Below are 19,122 nucleotides of genomic sequence, written 5' to 3'. Positions count from 1 at the left end.
CGGGTTACGAAAAAAATTTTGGTGCTTTTTTCGGCTTTTTCGCACGAAACGCGGCTTTTCCCCATTAGCGCCTATGGCAATTCGGCTTACGAAGGCTTTTCGGGTTACGAAAGCGGCCGCGGAACGAATTAAATTCGTAACCCGAGGCACCACTGTACATATAAATAATACATAACAATACACGAAAGGGTTCGATAAAACAGGCAACAAATTAAAAGCATCAAATAGCAAATAATAGTCACACAATGCCTGGGAACACTTCTCTGAACAGGATGGTCTTCACCTCGGTTTTGAAACTGGTTAAAGAAGTGATGATCTGTGCTCATGGGGGAAGGAGGTTCCAAGAGTGAGGGGCAGCCAGTGAAAAGGAACAAATCCAGGACAGGAAAGAGAAAATCCTGGGCTGAGACAGCAGACCTTGACTACAAGAACAGAGGGCCCGACCAGGAAGGTGAGGAGAAAGAAGGTCTGATAAATAAGGAGGGGCCAGCCCATGGAGGGCTTTAAAAGTCAGCAACAGGAGCTTATACTGAATACGGAAGGGGAAGGGAAGCCAATGAAGGGATGTTAATAAAGGAGAGATATGGTCGGAGCGGTGGGCGGATGTAATAACGTGTGCAGCTGAAAGTTGGACAAAAATTAAAGGACAGAGGTGAGAGAGAGGAAGCCCTGCCAGAAGGAGGTTACAATAATCTAGTCATGAGACGACCACAACCTTCAGACTGTGAGTGAGTGGCTGAAGTATTGGCATTTAACCACTGACCCACAAGGATTCCTACTCCTTCTATTCCTCCTGTGTGAGTGAGGCAAGATGGAAGCACCCTGCAATCTACTATTACTATGGCTTGCATCACCGCCCTACTACTCATCTTCACTGCTGCACTTTCTCCACCCAGCAGAGCTGAACCTTGACTTTATCCTCAGGAATTGGTGGCGCTGTAGACACTTTGCCCTATGTTACTTGTTTTTTGTTTTTAAAAAAGCTTGAAATTGAGAGAGAAAAATCAGGACATTTTAAAATGAGGTGAAAAAGTGGGACAGCAGTAATAATACCCTGCAGCATCCCTGTGAATTCATTGTGGTGAACCAAGGCACTATGTGCACAGTTTTACCATCTCTTGTTAACAGAACCAGGGCTGTTCACTTTAAACTATCCAGGATCTATTGTTGACACAGAATATATATGGTATTCTCCAGTGTATTGGAACTACTGTGATTCTTGTTTGTGTTTAATATTTGATTTGCTTCTCTGTTTTAAACTCATTGACATATGTTCCAACAGCTCCACCAATGCTGTCAGGGGCAGGGGGAGTTTGATTCAGTCATCCAACATATGGTTGGACTGCCCACAGGTTTCACAGTTTTGAAGACATGTTTTTCATGTTTAATCTTTGGCAAGAGAGCAGCAAAGAATATTGTGGCCAGATCTTCCTGTTAGCAGGGGGCAACAAATCTTTTTCCTTCTGAAAGATTTGATAAGGAAGATGCCAGCCACAGCAAGATTAGGAGTGTCAAGGTACTTGAAAACCATGGAAAATTGATCTGCCGAAGGCTGGCTGAATAGAGTCTGGACTACAGTGCTGCTGGAGAAAGTTATACAGTCTCTTATTTTTGTTATAAAGATTAGAAAAGAGAGTGATTTTTTCTTTCTACTTCACATGCATTGAGTGATTTGTGAAGATCCAGGGTTGTCTGAATGAAATTAGAACATGCAACATACTGCATTTACAGAGACTAAATAGCACTGATATTCAAATTAGGAATGGTTTTGCTCATAACAGCAAACAAGGACATCCAAAAATGAAATCAGTGTAACCCAGGACAGCTAATGAGTTAAATACTCTTCAAGTGTCTCTCTCCCTCTCTGGCTTTTCTTTGCAAACGAAGGTTCAGGAAGGACTCATCCCACGCTTTCTACAAGCGCATTGATGACTAAAAAAGCCGATCCAAGATAAACAAGTCCGTTTGCAGAAGGCACAGCAGAATGTCTCCTTGGGTGATGTTTCCAAGTTGTGGTTCTTTCTGCATTGTCATTTCTCTTCGAGACTCATTCTGCGTGAGTTTTCAAAAAAGGCTGCAGCATCGTGGATAGTGCGTCTCCATGGCTCCCGATGCGAGGCCAGGGCGGACCATTGTTGGTGATCAATTTGGCCAAGCCTAAGGTGTTTATTCAGGGAGTCCTTATATCTCTTCTTTGGGGCGCCCCTCTTACGGTGACCCGTGGCGAGTTCACCATAGAGTATTATTTTTGGGAGGTGATGGTCCTCCATCCTAGAAACGTTCCCTGCCCAACGCAGCTACTTTCTCAATAGCATGACCTCAGTGCTGGTGATCCCTGCTTGCTCAAGGTCAGAAACATTTGTCACATAGTCGGTCCAGTATATATTTAGAATTGTGCATAAATAGCACTGATGAAAGCGTTCGAGGAGTCATAGGTGCCCCATGCTTCAGACCCATAAAGGAGAATAGACAGTACAATGGCTCTATACACACTGATTTTTGTGCTTCACCCCAAAGGAGGGAGGGAGGGGGAGAGGAGGGAAAGAAGAGAGAAAGGGAGAGAGAGGGTCCGGTGGAGGGCTGCTTGTCTTCCCCAACTCCAATGGGAACGACAAGCATGCCCTCCCAAAGAATGGATTCCAAAGAGGCTCCATTTTCATAGTGGGAATGCAGCCCTTTTGGAATCAATTAAAATAGCGGGGCAGACCGAATCAGGACGCAGGTTATTCCTTCAGTGGGAATGGGCCCATAGACAATAATATATTCAATGTAATTGATTTCTCAGGGCATTTGCCATTGGAATTACCTGCCATCATGAGATTGTTACTATAGTTCCATTTAACATTTCTTTGGTTTGTGTAAGGGAAAAAGAAAAACACAAGGGTCCTGCAAAAACAGCAGGTAGCCATTTCTGAATATGTCTGGGCATGCAAAAATAGTTGCTTCTCTCTTTGCGGTATGTCTGTGTCAACTGTCTTCTTGGCTGGAGAACCTGTATGGACCTTAAAATGTCTCCCTGTTGATCTCTAGTGCTGGTGTGAGTTCATAGAGGAGTCCCGTGACCTAGACCTGATTTCCACCAATAGCAGAAAAAACCTATTAGGCTATGAAGTGCCATAAATTATTTTTCTGTTGTGACATCACTCAACAGTGGGGTCATTTTGACAGGAATTACCTTGCTTTACTATTCTTATGTAATGGACCTCAAAACGAAGAATATTTTTTTACAAATAAATAAATATGTACAATTTTTTATTATTCTCTTTTTGAGTATTTCTTTTCTTTTTACAATATTAAATTTTGATAGTTCATATTTTCCCCACAAATTTTACATGTTACAGTAAATCTATCTGTTTTGTACATAGTTCCTGAACCCCCTTTACAGTTGCCTATCCCTGCTATAAAAGGTGTCCTTTCCAAAACTACCCTGTTTCCCCGAAAATAAGGCATACCCATAAAATAGCCCATAGCAGGATTTCTAAGCATTTGCGCAATGTATGCCATATCCCGAAAATAAGACAAAGTGATAGGCCTGGCACAAAACGGAAGGGGATGGGAAAGGAGCGGAAAAATTGGGGCCAATGGTTCTAAAGGAAATGGAGTCGCAAGAAATTCAGGATGGAATTCCGGATTTGGAGAGTTATGACGATGTTCCAGAAGAAGACAACTTAACTATATTTGAATAAATGTAGATTGTTGAACCATAATTAATAAAAATAAGACATCCCCTGAAAATATGCCATAGTGTGTCTTCTTGAGGAAAAATAAATATAAGACAGTGTCTTATTTGGGGGGAAACATGATAGTCCAAATCAGTTAAGCCTGTCATGAGCAGTTCATTCTTCCATGGTTTTCAAATGCTTTGACACTTTCTCTCTCACCATGTCTAGCATCATGATGATCAATTTTTTTTGAAGGAAATTTTTGTTACTCCCTGCATAAAGGGCTTACAGGAATGATCTGGCCACAGTGCTGCTCTCCTGCCAGAGATTAAACATGGAAAACACATCTCCAAAACTGTGAAACCTGTGGGCAGTCCAACCATATGTTGGAGGTCTGAATCAAATTTCCTACTCGCCCCTCTTCCCAACATGATAGAACTGGTGGAACATATGTCAATGAGTTTAAAATGGAGAAATAAACATTGACTAACAGATCTTCAGTATTAAACACAAACAAGGAATCACAGTAGTTCCAATGTACTGAAGTACAAGACCAGTTCTGCACTGGTTAGAATAATCCAGGAGCAGCCCCAGAGTATTCTGTTCCTGAAGCTACCCTGAATTCCCTGTTATCTGCACATTCTAGAGCAATGCTGGGTAGTTGTTTACTTATTATTATTATTATTATTATTATTATTATCCTGTCCTTCTCCCAGGGCTGGGACTCAGGGTGGCTTACAACATTAAAAAACACCATACAGTTAAAACATACTAAAATAGTATATTAAAAATAGAATTAATTATACAATAATTAAAACAAATTCCATGCTAAAATCAAGTCCTTTAAAATATTAAAATGCTTAAAATACATTAAAACAACACAACAACACTTAAAAACATCCTGTTTTAAAAGCCTGTCTAAAGAAGTAGGTCTTAGCCTGCCGGCGGAAGGATAACAAGAAAGGGGCCATTCTGGCATCCCTGGACAGGGAGTTCCAGAGTCTAGGGGCAGCCACGGAAAAGGCCTTCTCTCATGTCCCCACGAACCATGCTTGTGATGGTGGTGGGATGGAGAGAAGGGCCTCCCCTGAGGATCTGAGAGCCCACGCTGGCTCATATAGGAAGATACAGTCTGCCAAATAGCCTGGACCTGAGCCATATAGGGCTTTATAGCTCATCACCAGCACTTTGAATTGTGCCCACTGGCAGCCAGTGGAGTTGTTTCAACAGGGGCTTTGTGTGAACTCTATAACCTGCACCTGTTAACAGCCTGGCTGCAGCTCTTCGTACCAGTTGAAGTCTCTGAACACTCTTCAAAGGCAGCCCCATGTAGAGCGCATTACAGTAGTCCAAATGTCATGTAACCAAGGCATGTATCACTGAGGCCAGATCCGGTGTCTCAAGGAATGGGCGCAGTTGGAGCACAATTTTAAATGTGTGGAAGCACTCCTGGTCACCACAGAGACCTGGGCCCCCAGGTTCAAAACTGAGTCCAAGAGCACCCCTAAACTGCAAACCTGCCTCTTCAGGGGGAGTGTGACCCCATCTAACACAGGCTGCATCCCTATTGCCTGATCTGCCTTCCAACTGAATAAGAGCACCTCTGTCTTACATGGATTAAGTTTCAACTTGTTTGCTGTTATCCAGTCCATTACTGATGACAGACACTGGTTTAGGACCAGGAAAGTCTGGAGGTGGAAATGGGTAGTAGAGTTGAGTGTCATCGGCATATTGATGACACCACACCCCAAAGCTGCAGATGACCTCTCCCAGCAGCTTCATGTATATGTTAAACAGCATAGGGGACAACACAGATCCCTAAGGGACCCCACAGGCTAATGGCCAGGGGGTCAGGCAACAGTCCCCCAGCACCACCTTCTGGGTTTGCCCCTCCAGGAAGGAATGGAACCACTGTAAAACAGTGCCCTCAAGTCCCATCCCAAAGAGGTGGCCCAAAAGGATACCATGGTCGATGGTATCTAAAGCCACTGAGAAGTCCAGCAGAACCAACAGGGACACACTCCCCATGTCCAGTTCCCTTGCATAGGTCATCCCCAAGGCAACCAAGGCTGTCTGTGTTCCATAGCCAGGCCTGAAACCAGATTGAAATGGATGTACCCACCACTGCCAGTGGTGATACAATTCACTCCCACTGACACCAAAAACAAGGGGCCCATGGCTGGTCCTCAGTAAAAGTGACTTATGTCAGCAGTGGAGGATGGCACAGTGGGATGCTGTGTAAACAGCTGCTCAGTGTTACTCCAGAGTGCTCTGGATTTTTCTGAATTTTGAAGGGAAAGCCAGAGCAAAAGGTAGGGGGGTTATTTCAAATTAACACAGACCCTGATTCTGCCATGAAGACAGTAGGCAGTTGAATTAGGCCTTTGGACCTGCATTGTGAAGACAGAGCAATGTGAGGACAGGGGCAAACTGGTTTTCGTGGACCATGTAGACATGCCCTATGATATACCAAGATCCTGCTTGTGCAAATTTATGGCACTCTGTAAACAACCTTTCCTGTACAGTTTAAAGATGCTCTGTTAGTTAACCAGACAGGAAACCACACAGTCCAGACATCTTTCTCCTACAATAGGAAACTCTTCAATGCAACAAAATTGCAGGTAGGAATCACAGTTTCCGGTGCCCTGCAGTTTGAATGAAGGGATGCTTTCTAAGTCTCTCAAGGCATCCATCCTTAGTTTACTATTTCATGACCAATGATCACTTTGAAATCTATGTTTGTTAGCACAGTTAAACTTTAAACACACTCAAGAATGTATCTCACCCTTCGGCTTTGTGTTCCTCTCTGCTCGGTGAACCTTTCAGTTAAAATTACATCCTATACCTATGCACACCCTGACAGATTATTTATTTACTTCCAGGTTTTAGCTACTAGCTTCTTTGGGACATTTTCAACATGTTCATGTGGATAAAAAATGTAATTTAAAATTAAGGATGCCTAACTTCAATAAACATATTTATATTTGTTTGATTTCATTTTTCTTCTTTTTCTTCCAGGAATAAGCCCCCCTCCCATGACTAACTTGTTTGGAACTATTCACATCTTGCAGAGAAATGATTCCCAATCTTGGCACTATGCAATAATGGCAACTTTAGGGACATAAAAACTTCACATCCTCGTTCAGTTGAAGGAGTGAGCTGCATTTCAGTTTTGTACAAATAAGGAAATAGGAACTGGAAGTACGAAAACTACTTCAGGACTGCAGTAGAATCATAGAATCATAGAGTTGGAAGAGACCGCAAGGGCCATGCAGGAAATCTAAATGCCATGCAGGAAATCTAAATCAAAGCATCCCTGACAGATGGCCATCCAGCCTCTGTTTAAAGACCTCCAAAGAAAGGGACTCCACTACACTCCGAGGGAGTTTGTTCCACTGTAGAACAGCCCTTACTGTCTGGAAGTTCCTCCTAATGTTGAGGTGGAATCTCTTTTCCTGTAGCTTGCATACATTGTTCCGTGTGCTAGCCTCTGGAGCAGCAGAAAACAAGCTTGCCCCCTCCTCAATATGACATCCCTTCAAATATCTAAACAGGGCTATCATATCACCTCTTAGCCTTCTCTTCTCCAGATTAAACATCCCCAGCAACCTAAGTCGTTCCTCATAGGGCATGGTTTCCAGACCCTTCACCATTTTAGTTGCCCTCCTTTGGACATGCTCCAGTTTCTCAGCATCCTTTTTGAGTACATAATGGAAGGTATGCCTAACTGCCTTGTTTCCATGTTCATCCAGCCCAGTGGCATGATCAGGGAGGTGCCGGCCGCACTGGGTGACATCACTGAGGGGAAAGTACATCTGGTGGGGCAGTATACTCGATAGGGTTGGCGAGGCTTCTGGCCATGCAAGAAAGGGTCACATCCCTTCTTCTCTTTCCCAGCATCCATGCCAGACCCAAAATGGCCCTCTGGAGGCTGTGGTATTGTCCCCTCCAGTGGCATTGGCTGCTGGGGGGAGCAGTGTTTTTTGTTTGGGCTCCAGACAGCTGTAACCACACTAAAGCCTAAATGGCCCTTTGGAGGCTGTAGCAATGCCCCCTCAAGCAGCAGAAATTCCTAAGGGAGCAATCCCTTTTGCAGCTGCACCAAACCCCAAATTGCCCTTCGGAGACTGCAGCAACACACACACACACACACACACACACACACACACACTGGGTGATACCAACCCCAGGGACAACACTGATCCAAGCTACAATAATCCTCATTGACAATCCCAATCAGTTGCTTTATCTGGAAGGTTACCAATCAAATAAAATAATATAAAATAGGGACTCATTTTCCACCTTAGGAACCAAGATGAATTTCATGAATGTTCCTTTGCTTTCTTTTCCTTTCCTTTCCTTTCCTGCCCTGCCCTGCCTTGCCCTGCCCCCCACCCCCAGAAGTACACCCCTCCAATACTCTGGTTCTCTGTTCTTTAAGGAACAGTCAACATGACAAACACATTTATTGCAGCTTGGCTGCCAAAACCATTTACTATGTTGTATTTTGAGGTAATCCAGAATTAAATGTGAATATTCACAAAGGAAAAGAAAAGTTTTTTTTTCTTCCTTAAAAGCATTCCCTAAAGTATTTCTGAAGAGACAACATCTCTGAGATGAGCAATCTGGTTGGAAATAGCAATAGCAGTAGCAAGTACATTTCTATATCGCTTATCAGTGCACTTAAGCACTCCCTAAGCAGTTTACAAAGTGTAAGCTAATTGCCCCCAACAATCTGGGTACTCATTTTAGCGACCTCGGAAGGATGCAAGCCCGAGTCGAGCTTGAGTCCTTTCTCTGGTATTGAACTCGCAACCTTATGGTTTTGAATGAGTGGCTGCCGTACAGGCATTTAACCACTGCGCCACCAGGCCTCCTGGATTTGGGGGTGGAAGGGACTAATTATGCATAGAAAACAAACATGCATAATAGGGCTAATTTTCTCTGGTTAAGCAAAATATTCATATTGGTTTGAATATGGTTTTGTTTTGTTTTGTTTATTCTGCATGCAGTATACCTGCATGTGAGGTACCAAAAGTTTTGGGCTCAAGGCTATGCAAAGTTGAATGTTCGGGCACCTCTGCTTTTTTAAAAATGATTTTCGGGGGGGAGGGCAGATACCAATCTAAACGCACTGGAAACCATACAAAAATAATTTCCCATCACACCGCTGTGTGAGAAGCTGGAATGCAAGCTCTACTTCCTGTCCTTTCTGGTTATGACACTGTGGTTGGAGATACATCACTGCAGCTGCCTAGCCTGGAATGTGGATTTATTTAGTCTCTAGAGGCTGTAAGCCTGGGAAATGTTGATGGGAAAGCAACAATTTATATTTTGAACATTAAGGGTATGTGTGTGAATGTGCATATGTGAGAATGCATGTGTATAAAAACTGTATGAGAGAATCCTATCTTGAAAAGGATAATCTTGGAAGATTTGAGACCTTAATTGCCTGTATTTACCTAGCCATGACAGGTTAATTTTAGCCTACTTTTTCATGTTTTCACTATATTTCATTATAGTTTTCATTATAGAATTATACTTCATAGGATGTCTTTTTCATTTGTGAATTGAAAGGGTTGTTACAGTAATGGTAATTTTTATCGATACAGATTACTAGATATTTTGAATGTGATACAAATTTGAGGGTGTTTTTTTTACATATGATCGTAGCATGCAAGAACTAAAATAAATAGCATCTATTTCTGTAATCATCTACAACAAGCCTGTATGTACAGTGGTAACAGCTGGGGTTTGGTTCAGGAACCCACTGTGGATACCAAAATCTGTGGATGCTCAAGTCCCATTGAATACAATGGCATAGTCAAATGGTGTCCTTTATTTAAAATGAAAAAATCAAGGTTTGCTTTTTGGAGAGAGAGAGAGAGAGAGAGAGAGTTTAATATTTTCAAGCCTTGGCTGGTTGAATCCATGGATAAAGAATCCACGGATATGGAGGACCAACTTTACAACTCAGACCTAGATCAAGCAGCATACACAGAATCATGCTGCTTTATCCTCACATACCATGTTTTGCAAACATCCAGGGTTGTGGAATCAACAAGTTTCCATCACACATGTTTCTGCTGTGAAATTACACCAGGGAATTTTAAATCATTTACAAGAAATTTTCAAAGCAGATTTAGGGACTGTGCAAACCAGCAGTTTTGGCTGGCTTGGGGACAAAGTCAAGGCATAGAATCTACATGATGAACACCCCAGGGTGGCATGACACCACGTATTGCACCACACAGCACATGGCATCGTGGCACTCCTCTGGCGCAGTGTACATACAACGCAGCGCCAAAGGAGTGCAACCAAGCTGCAGCAAGGCAGCTATCACATCCTTTGCAGGGCACAAAAAGGAGCCACTTTTTGCAGCTCTTTTTTCTGCCCTGCAAAAGCCAGATTGGGGTGACGGTGTGCGGTTGCTGTGGCCCCAATCTGGCTATAACAGGGGCAGCTGGAGGCCACCCCTTTGGGGCTATGTGCATAGCCCCTAAATATCCACCCGTCCCCATTACTTTAAATGTGGAAGCATGCAAGAGATCAGTCAGTAAGTATTTAGGATGAAAGTTGTGGGTTGACAGCATACGTTTATATTAATCTACCTGTTATTGTTTATTAGGCTGCATCCATACTGCAGAAATAATCTGCTTTGACACTTTAATGGTCATAGCTCAATGCTATGGAATTCTGGGAACTGGAGTTTGTTGTGACATCAACACAACACAACTGGTAGAGAAGGCAAAATGTTTCACAAAAGTACAATTCCCAAAATTCCATAGCACTGAGCCATGGTTGTTAGTGGTGTCAAGTTGGATATTTCTGCAGTACAGATATAACCTTAGTTACATTTACACCATTTACATTCATGTTTTCTCCCAATAAACTCAGGGAAGCATAAAAATGTCTCCCAATTTTATCCTCAGAACAAATCTGTAAGGTAGGTGATGTTAAGAGAAGGAGGGCTGGCCCATTGTCACCCAGGGAGTTACGTGGCTGTGTGCTGGAAAAGAATTCTGATCCTCCAAGTCCCAATCTAGTGCTACCAAGGTGTGGATGTGTGTGTTTTGTTTTCTTTTTGTTCTGTTTGTGCTTTTTCTAAAAACCACTTTAACTGTGAACAATCTGGGAATACTATTCGACTGCATTTCTTCCACTGTGCAGTAAAACAAGAACCATGACTGAAATAGCAATACGATCTGAAAATAAAATATTGAAAAGATGTGTGTCGGCTTTCCTAAACACTCTTTACTGCACTTGTTGTACAGGGACTGGAGGAGGAGGCTATTATTTTTTTAAGTTGAAATCATTAGAAACAAAAAAAAAAAATACTGTTAATTGTTTTATATCAGATTCTTAATTTCTGCATTTTTGGTTAGAATGAAATATAAACACATGCAAAACTGAACCCTTGATAATGTCTGGTTTGTCTAGAATTGCACTTTTCTAATGCTCCCAACTCCTTTAGTCTACTATGGCAATTTAATGTTTCACTTCTCAATGATGAATTGTTTAGAGCTCAAATGTCAGCAGATCTGCTGGAATATTTTTAAATGAATGAAGGCTCTGTGACTCCATATGCTATTGAATGGGAAGCATGTAGAGCCTACATTCAGGGTAATAGCATTGCTTATTCCTATTATTTAAAACATTTTAAAATTAAAAAATAGTCATTATTTTTTTAAAAAATATATTTATTTTAGTTCCACAAAGAACACTAAATCAAACAAAATGTTCAAAAAGGCTTAGGATATGAGTATAAGCAATACATATATTGGTAAAAACAGGAATTATTAAACAAGCAGCTAAAAGCTCTCAGTTTGCTGTTTCTCAATCTGAACAACCTGGAATATTCAGGTCTGATTAATCAATGGTCATTGGTTTTCACATCTATAACTACTATGATTATAGATCTTCAACTATGTCTTTTACAGCAAAAAAAAGAGAGCTAGTTGTATTAGAGTTGTCCTTTCAGAGGTGCTGAAGCCAGGAGTCATCTGGGAAAGCAGAACTCCAATATCATGCGTGGAAATGAGACAGAGACTGGACCCTATTGATGCACTGCCAGAAAATGGCATATAGAGTAAGGATAGGTCACTTATTTGTAAGATGTTCTTGATTTGTGCAATGACACATAGGAATCTGCACCTATGCATGACTTCAGCATCTCCTTGATAGATTTTGGCAGTACTCTCCTCTCTCACCACCACTGATAGCTGAGCAGATGTGCTTTCAAGTCATAAATGATATAGATACTTTGAAGCCCCTAATAAGTAGCTGAGGAGAGGCCAGGGAGCTTAGGTGCAATATTTTTATGGAGGAATCCTCAATCTAAGTAATCATACATTCCTTGACGTTATTTTATATTGGCTTTTACGCACTGGTTTAAGGTGAGGGTGGAATAGGCCTTGAGCATGCTTTATCTCAAATCAAATGAAGGAGACTGTGAAATGCTCCAAGGTAGGAAGACATGATGGTAGTGAAGTATTGAACTGCGCAACCTTATGGTTTGAATGAGTGGCTGCCGTACAGGATTTAACCACTGCGCACCAGCCTCCGGATTTGGGGGTGGAAGGACATATTATGCAGAAAAACAACATGCATAATAGGGCTAATTTTCTCTTGTTAAGCAAAATATCTTTTGGGTTTGAATATGGTTTTGTTTTGTTTTGTTTATCTGCATGCAGTATACCTGCATGGGAGGTACCAAAAGTTTTGGGCTCAAGCTATGCAAAGTTGAATGTTCGGGCACCTCTGCTTTTTAAAAATGATTTTCGGGGGGAGGGCAGATCCCAATCTAAACGCACTTGGAAACCATACCAAAAAATTTCCCATCACACCGCTGTGTTAGAAGCTGGAATGCAAGCTCTACTTCCTGTCCTTTCTGGTTATAAAGGTGGTTGGAGAACATCACTGCAGCTGCCTAGCCGGAATGTGGATTTATTTACTCTCTAGAGGCTGTAAGCCTGGGAATGTTGATGGGAAAGCAACAATTTATATTTTGAACATTAAGGGTATGTGGTGTGAATGTGCATATGTGAGAATGCATGTGTATAAAACTGTATAGAGAATCCTATCTTGAAAAGGATAATCTTGGAAGATTGAGACCTTAATTGCCTGATTTACCTAGCCATGACAGGTTAATTTTAAGCCTACTTTTTCATGTTTTCACTTATTTCATTATAGTTTTCATTATAGAATTATATTTCATAGGAGGCTTTTTCTTTGTGAATTGAAAGGGTTGTTACAGTAATGGTAATTTTAATCGATACAGATTATAGATATTTTGATGGTGATACAAATTTAGGGTGTTTTTTTTTACGTATGTACGTAGCTGCAAGAACTAAAATAAATACCATCTATTTCTGTAATCATCTACAACAAGCCTGTATGTACAGTGGTAACAGCTGGGGGTTTGGTTCAGGAACCACTGGGGATACCAAATCTGGATGCTCAAGTCCCATTGAATACAAGGCATAGTCAAATGGTGTCCTTTATTTAAAATAAAAAATCAAGGTTTGCTTTTTGGAGAGAGAGAGAGAGAGAGAGAGAGAGTGTTTAATATTTTCAAGCCTTGGGTGGTTAAGCCATTATAAGAATCCACGGATATGGAGGACAACTTTACAACTCAGACCAGATCACGCGCATACACAGAATCATGCTGCTTTATCCTCACATACCATGTTTTGCAAACATCCAGGGTTGTGGAATCAACAAGTTTCCATCACACATGTTTCGGCGGTGAATACACCAGGGAATTTTAAATCATTACAAAATTTTCAAAGCAGATTTAGGGACGGTGCAAACCAGCATTTTTGGCTGGCTTGGGGACAAAGTCAAGGCATAGAATCTACATGAGAACACCCCAGTTGGCATGACACCGCGTATGCACCCACACAGCACATGGCATCGTGGGCACTCCTCTGCGGCGTGTACATACAACGCACGCCAAAGGAGTGCAACCAAGCTGCAGCAAGGCAGCTATCACATCCTTTGCAGGGCACAAAAAGGAGCCACTTTTTCAGCTCTTTTTTCTGCCCTGCAAAAGCCAGATTGGGGTGACGGGTGGGCGGTGCTGTGGCCCCAATCTGGCTATGACAGGGCAGCTGGAGCCACCCCTTTTTGGGGCTATGTGCATAGCCCCTAAATATCCACCCACCCCATTACTTTAATGTGGAAGCATGCAAGAGATCAGTCAGTAAGTATTTTAGGATAAAGTTGTGGGGTTGACAGCATCGGTTATATAATCTACTGTTTTGTTTATTAGGCTGCATCCATCGAAGAAATAATCTGCTTTGACCGTTATGGTCTGCTCAATGCTATGAAGTTCTGGGACTGGGGTTTGTTGTGACATCAACACACACAACTGGTAGAGAAGGCAAAATGTTTCACAAATAGCAATTCCCAAAATTCCATAGCACTGACCATGGTTGTTGTGGGGGCAAGTTGGATTCCTCTGCAGTACAGATATAACCTTATTACTTTTACACCATTTACATTCATGTTTTCTCCCAATAAACTCAGGGAAGCATAAAATGTCTCCCAATTTTATCTCAGAACAAATCTGTAAGGTAGGTGTGTTAGAGAAGGAGGGCTGGCCCATTTCACCCAGGAGTTTTCGGGGCTGTGTGCTGGAAAGAATTCTGACCTCCAAGTCCCAACTAGTGCTACCAAGGTGGGGGAGGGGTGTGTTTTGTTTTCTTTTGTTCTGTTTTGTGCTTTTTCTAAAACCACTTTACTGTGAACAATCTGGAATACTATTCGACTGCATTTCTTCCACTGTGCAGTAACAAGAACCTGACTGAAATAGCAATACGATCTGAAAATAAAATAGTGAAAAGATGTGTGTCGGCTTTCCTAAACACTCTTTACTGCACTTGTTTGTCAGGGACTGGAGGAGGGAGCTATTATTTTTTAAGTTGAAATCTGCGAACACACAAAAAATACTGTTTGTGTTATATCAGATTCTTAATTTCTGCATTTTTGGTTAGAATGAAATATAAACCATGCAAAACTGAACCCTGATAATGTCTGGTTTGTCTAGATGGCACTTTTCGAATGCTCCCAACTCCTTTAGTCTACTATGGCAAATTAATGTTTCACTCTCAATGATGAATTGTTAGAGCTCAAATGTCAGCAGAGCGCTGGAATATGTTAAATGAATGAAGGCTCTGTGACTCCATATGCTATGGAATGGGAAGCGTGTAGAGCCACATTCAGGTAATAGCATGTGCTTAGCCTATTATTAAAACAGTTAAAATTAAAAAATAGTCATTTTGTTTAAAATATATATTTATTTTAGTTCCACAAAGACACTAAATCAACAAAATGTTCAAAAAGGCTTAGGATATGAGTATTAGCAACACATATAGTGGAAAAAACAGGAATTATTAAAGAGAGCAGCTAAAAGCTCTCAGTTTGCTGTTACTCAGTCTGAACAACCTGGAATATTCGGTCGGATTAATCAATGGTCATTGGTTTTCACATCTATACTACTATATTATAGATTTTCACTCAGCAAAAAAAAAAAGAGCTAGTTTGTATTAGGTTGTCCTTTCAGAGGTGCTGATCCAGAAGTCATCTGGAAGCAGAACTCCAATAGCATGCGTGGAAAGAAAGAAGATAATTTTATTGCATGGGGCTTAAACCGCTCCCTAGAAATCCCCAGCGCGTTCTAACGGGGGTGGGGAGTGGGGGTGTGCATGGAGCGAGATGGGCACGATGGGGCCAAAACGCGACGTTAATCGCACGGGGGGACGCCGACGGCGACGCCCGCCCATTCCCATCGCGTCCCAATTCGGTCCAGAGGTGCCATTTCTGGGACGCTTAGAAACAGTTCCCAGAAATGGCGCCCTCTGGAACCAAATTGGGACGCGATGGAATGCGTGTCGGCGGCGGCGGCGCCCTCGTGCGATAAAGTCGCGTTTTTGGGCCCATCCGGAGCCCATCGCGCTCCATGCGCGCCCCCGCCGCCCCGTTAGACACGCGCTGGGGAGCGGTTTAAGCCCATGCAATAAACTTAAGAGACGGGCCCTATTGATACACTGCCAGAAATGGCATATAGAGTAAGGATAGGTCACTTATCTGTAAGATGTGCTGATTTGTGCATGACACATAGGAATCTGCACCTTATGCATGACTTCAGAATCTCCTTGATAGATTTTGGCAGTACTCTCCTCTCTCACCACCATGATAGCTGAGCAGATGGGCTTTCAAGTCATAAATGATATAGATCTTGAAGCCCCTAAGAAGTAGCTGAAAGGAGATGACAGGAGTTAGGTGCAATATTTTTTATGGAGGAATCCTCAATCTAAGTAATCAACATTCCTTGACGTTTTTATATTGGCTTTTACGCACTGGTTTAAGGTGGGGGTGGATAGGCGCTTGAGCAGGCTTATCCAAATCAAAGGAAGGAGACTGTGAAATGCTCCAAGGTAGGAAGACATGATGGTAGTGAACAGTTGCAAAGCCCCTGTGGGGCGTGTTTCTGTTGCTGACGGCTTCTATACAGGTGCCACTTATCTTCTGTATTGTCTGAGAGAACCTTGGGATCCTTTAGGAAGGCAGCAGTGAGCGGTACTGAAGTAGAAAATGTTTAATTTAATTTCATTGTAGTCAAATATATAAGGAAGGGCTTGCACATGTAAAGTGAATAATGCCAGTAGCTGCTGGCAACAGTGCTTCATATTATTGAAGCTTGTTAAATTTAATTAAAATTGGCTTGGGTGATTAACCTGTTTCCTTTGGTGATTTTGAGGGTTTTATAGGCAGCCACTGTGGGCCATAGCCCAGACTGTGGTTATTGGAAATATTGAAGGTATTAAATTCAATGAGCCCTGCTCAGTATTAAATCCCTCTGCAAAGAAGAACTGAATAGGTATAATCTGAATGACAGGACTTCTGCAAGAAAAAATTTCTGGTTGACTTGCAAAACAGAGTTCACAGGCGGTTGGTGGGAGGGGTTGCAGCGATTGGAATACAACTCTGAGAGCAGGATCCAGTCCCCTCTCAGTCATGGAAAGGCATTGAGTGGCTTAGGCCAATAACACTGTCTTGCTCTCAGAGAAGCGAAAGCAAACTCCCTCTGAACAATCTTGCCAAGAAAGCCCAGAGATAGGTTTTTCTTAGGATCACCCTAAGGCAGGGTAGGCCAACCTTTTTGAGCCGGGGGCCGGGTTGCTGTCCCTCAGGCGACTGGGGGGCCGAAGCGGGGGGTGGAGCTTCGACCTCCGGGCGGGGCCACGTCCAGGGGTGGGAGCTTCCACCCTCTGGGCGGGGCCACGTGCCAGGGGTGGAGCTCCACCCTCCAGGGGCGGGGCCGCATGCGGGGGCGGAGCTTCCCACCCTCCGGGGGCCGCCCCCATTTTGCTGGCCCTGACGGGCGCCCCAGGCCCCCATCAGAGACGGCAAAAAAGCTGGGGGGTGCCTGCCAGCGCTGGAGGACCCCTGGAGGGCCCCGCGACGGCAACCGGGCCTCCCAGAAGGCCCCCCTGCCCCCTCGGAGCCCTCCTGGAGGCTCCAGCACCGAACCGGGCCTCCCAGAGCCCCCTGCTGCCCGGAGCCCTCCTGCAGGGCCCCAGAGATGGTCAGCTGGCCTGCAGACCCCCAGCCCCCTTGTAGCCCTCCTGAGGCCCCAGAACGGCAGCAGGCTCCGAGAGGTCCGTCCTGCCCGCCCTGGGAGCCCGCCTGGAGCCGCCAGAACGGCACGGGCCTCCCAAGGCCCCCTGCCACCCGTGGACCCCCTGCAGGCCCCAGGGAAGGCAGTTGCCCCTGCAAGGCCCCCTGCCCCTTGGAGCCCACCTGGAGGGCCCCAGGTATGGGCAACGGGCCCCGCAAAGGCCCAATGCCGCCCTGGGAGCCCTCCTGCAGGGCCCCAGGGGTGGCAGCGGGACCGCAGAGCCCCCTGCCGCCCCTGGGAGCCCGCCTGGAGGGCCCCAAGAAGGCAGCGGGCCCTCCCAGAAGCCCCCTGCCACCCTGGGAGCCCTCCTGCAGGCCCCAGGGATGGCAGCGGGCCCGCAAGGGCCCCCTGCCGCCCTGGGAGCCCTCCTGCGAGGCCCCAGGGATGGGCAGCGGCCCGCAGAGGCCCCTGCCGCCCTGGGAGCCTCCTGCAGGGCCCAGGATGGCAGCGGCCCGCGCAGAGGGCCCCCTGCCACCCGGGGAGCCCACGCGTAGGGCCCCAGGGATGGAAACGGCCCCGCAGAGGCCCCCTGCCGCCCTGGGAGCCCTCCTGCGGGGCCCAGGATGGCAGCGGGCCCTCAGAGCCCCCTGCCGCCCTGGGAGCCCACCTGGAGGGCCCCAGGGACTGGCAAACGGGCCCCGCAGAGGCCCCCTGCCGCCCTGGGACCCTCCTGCAGGGCCCCAGGGATGGCACGGGCCCCTCAGAGGCCCCCTGCTGCCCTGGGAGCCCACCTGGAGGGCCCCCAGGGACAGCAACGGGCCCCACAGAGGCCCCCTGCCGCCCTGGGGAGCCCCCTGCAGGCCCCAGGGATGGCAGCGGGCCCCGCAGAGGCCCCCTGCCGCCCTGGTACCCTCCATGGAGGGTCCCAGACATGGCAGGTGGCCTCCAGAGCCCCCTGCCGTCCTGGGAGCCCTCCTGGAGGGTCCCAGAACACCGCACGGCCTCCTAAGGCACGCCGCCGAGGCCGCGTGGCCGCTCTAGGCGCCGCCATTTTGGGCGAAAAAATGGCGCGCCCATACCCCCAAGGCCGCCATTTTTTTCGCCCAAAATGGCTGCGAAGTCTCGCCCGACCTTGGGGAAGGTCGCGCGAGACTTCACCGCCATTTTGTCACCCAAAATGGCGGCGCCCCGAGCGGCGAAAAGCCGCGACGGGCGGCCGCCGCAGCGGCGACAACAGCGGCAATAGCAGCCGGGGGGCCGGTAGCCAGGCCTTCGCGGGCCCGCATCCGGCCCGCGGGCCGGAGTTGCCGACCCCTGCCCTAAGGGGTCATTCATACTACTTTTTTTACCCCAGTTCCCAAACGGGTTTAAAAGTGGGTACAGAGTGGACCCTTGTTATACACTGGGGTTTGGTTCCAAGATCCCCCGTGTAATAACAAATCATGTGTATGCTCAAGTCCCATAACTATGACAAGCAAAATTGTGTCCCTAGAAAAAGGTTTGATTTTTGAAATTTATTCTTTTTTGACATTTCAAACCATGTATGCTTGAATCCAGTGAATTTAAAAAACCAGGTATAAGAAGCGCCAACTGTAGTTCCCACTGGCGCCAGTTTTTACAAACCTGGATCAGGGGTTTTGCACACCTGATCTTCTCAGCGCGGGTTTTCTGAACGTGGTTTGTTTTCCTGTTTTTTTCTGGAAAATCCATTTTCTTTCATGGGGGCCAAGCAATGTGAACTTGAACCCGGTCAATGATCAGGTCATTTAGGGGGAGGGATAAAGGTCAGAGGGCTGGGCTACGCAGTGGCATTTTATTTACTGGGGGGTGGGGATT

Source organism: Sceloporus undulatus, chromosome 4 (genome assembly GCF_019175285.1).
Source record: "Sceloporus undulatus isolate JIND9_A2432 ecotype Alabama chromosome 4, SceUnd_v1.1, whole genome shotgun sequence".
Lineage (NCBI taxonomy): Eukaryota > Metazoa > Chordata > Lepidosauria > Squamata > Phrynosomatidae > Sceloporus > Sceloporus undulatus.
This window is presented reverse-complemented; position numbering follows the sequence as displayed.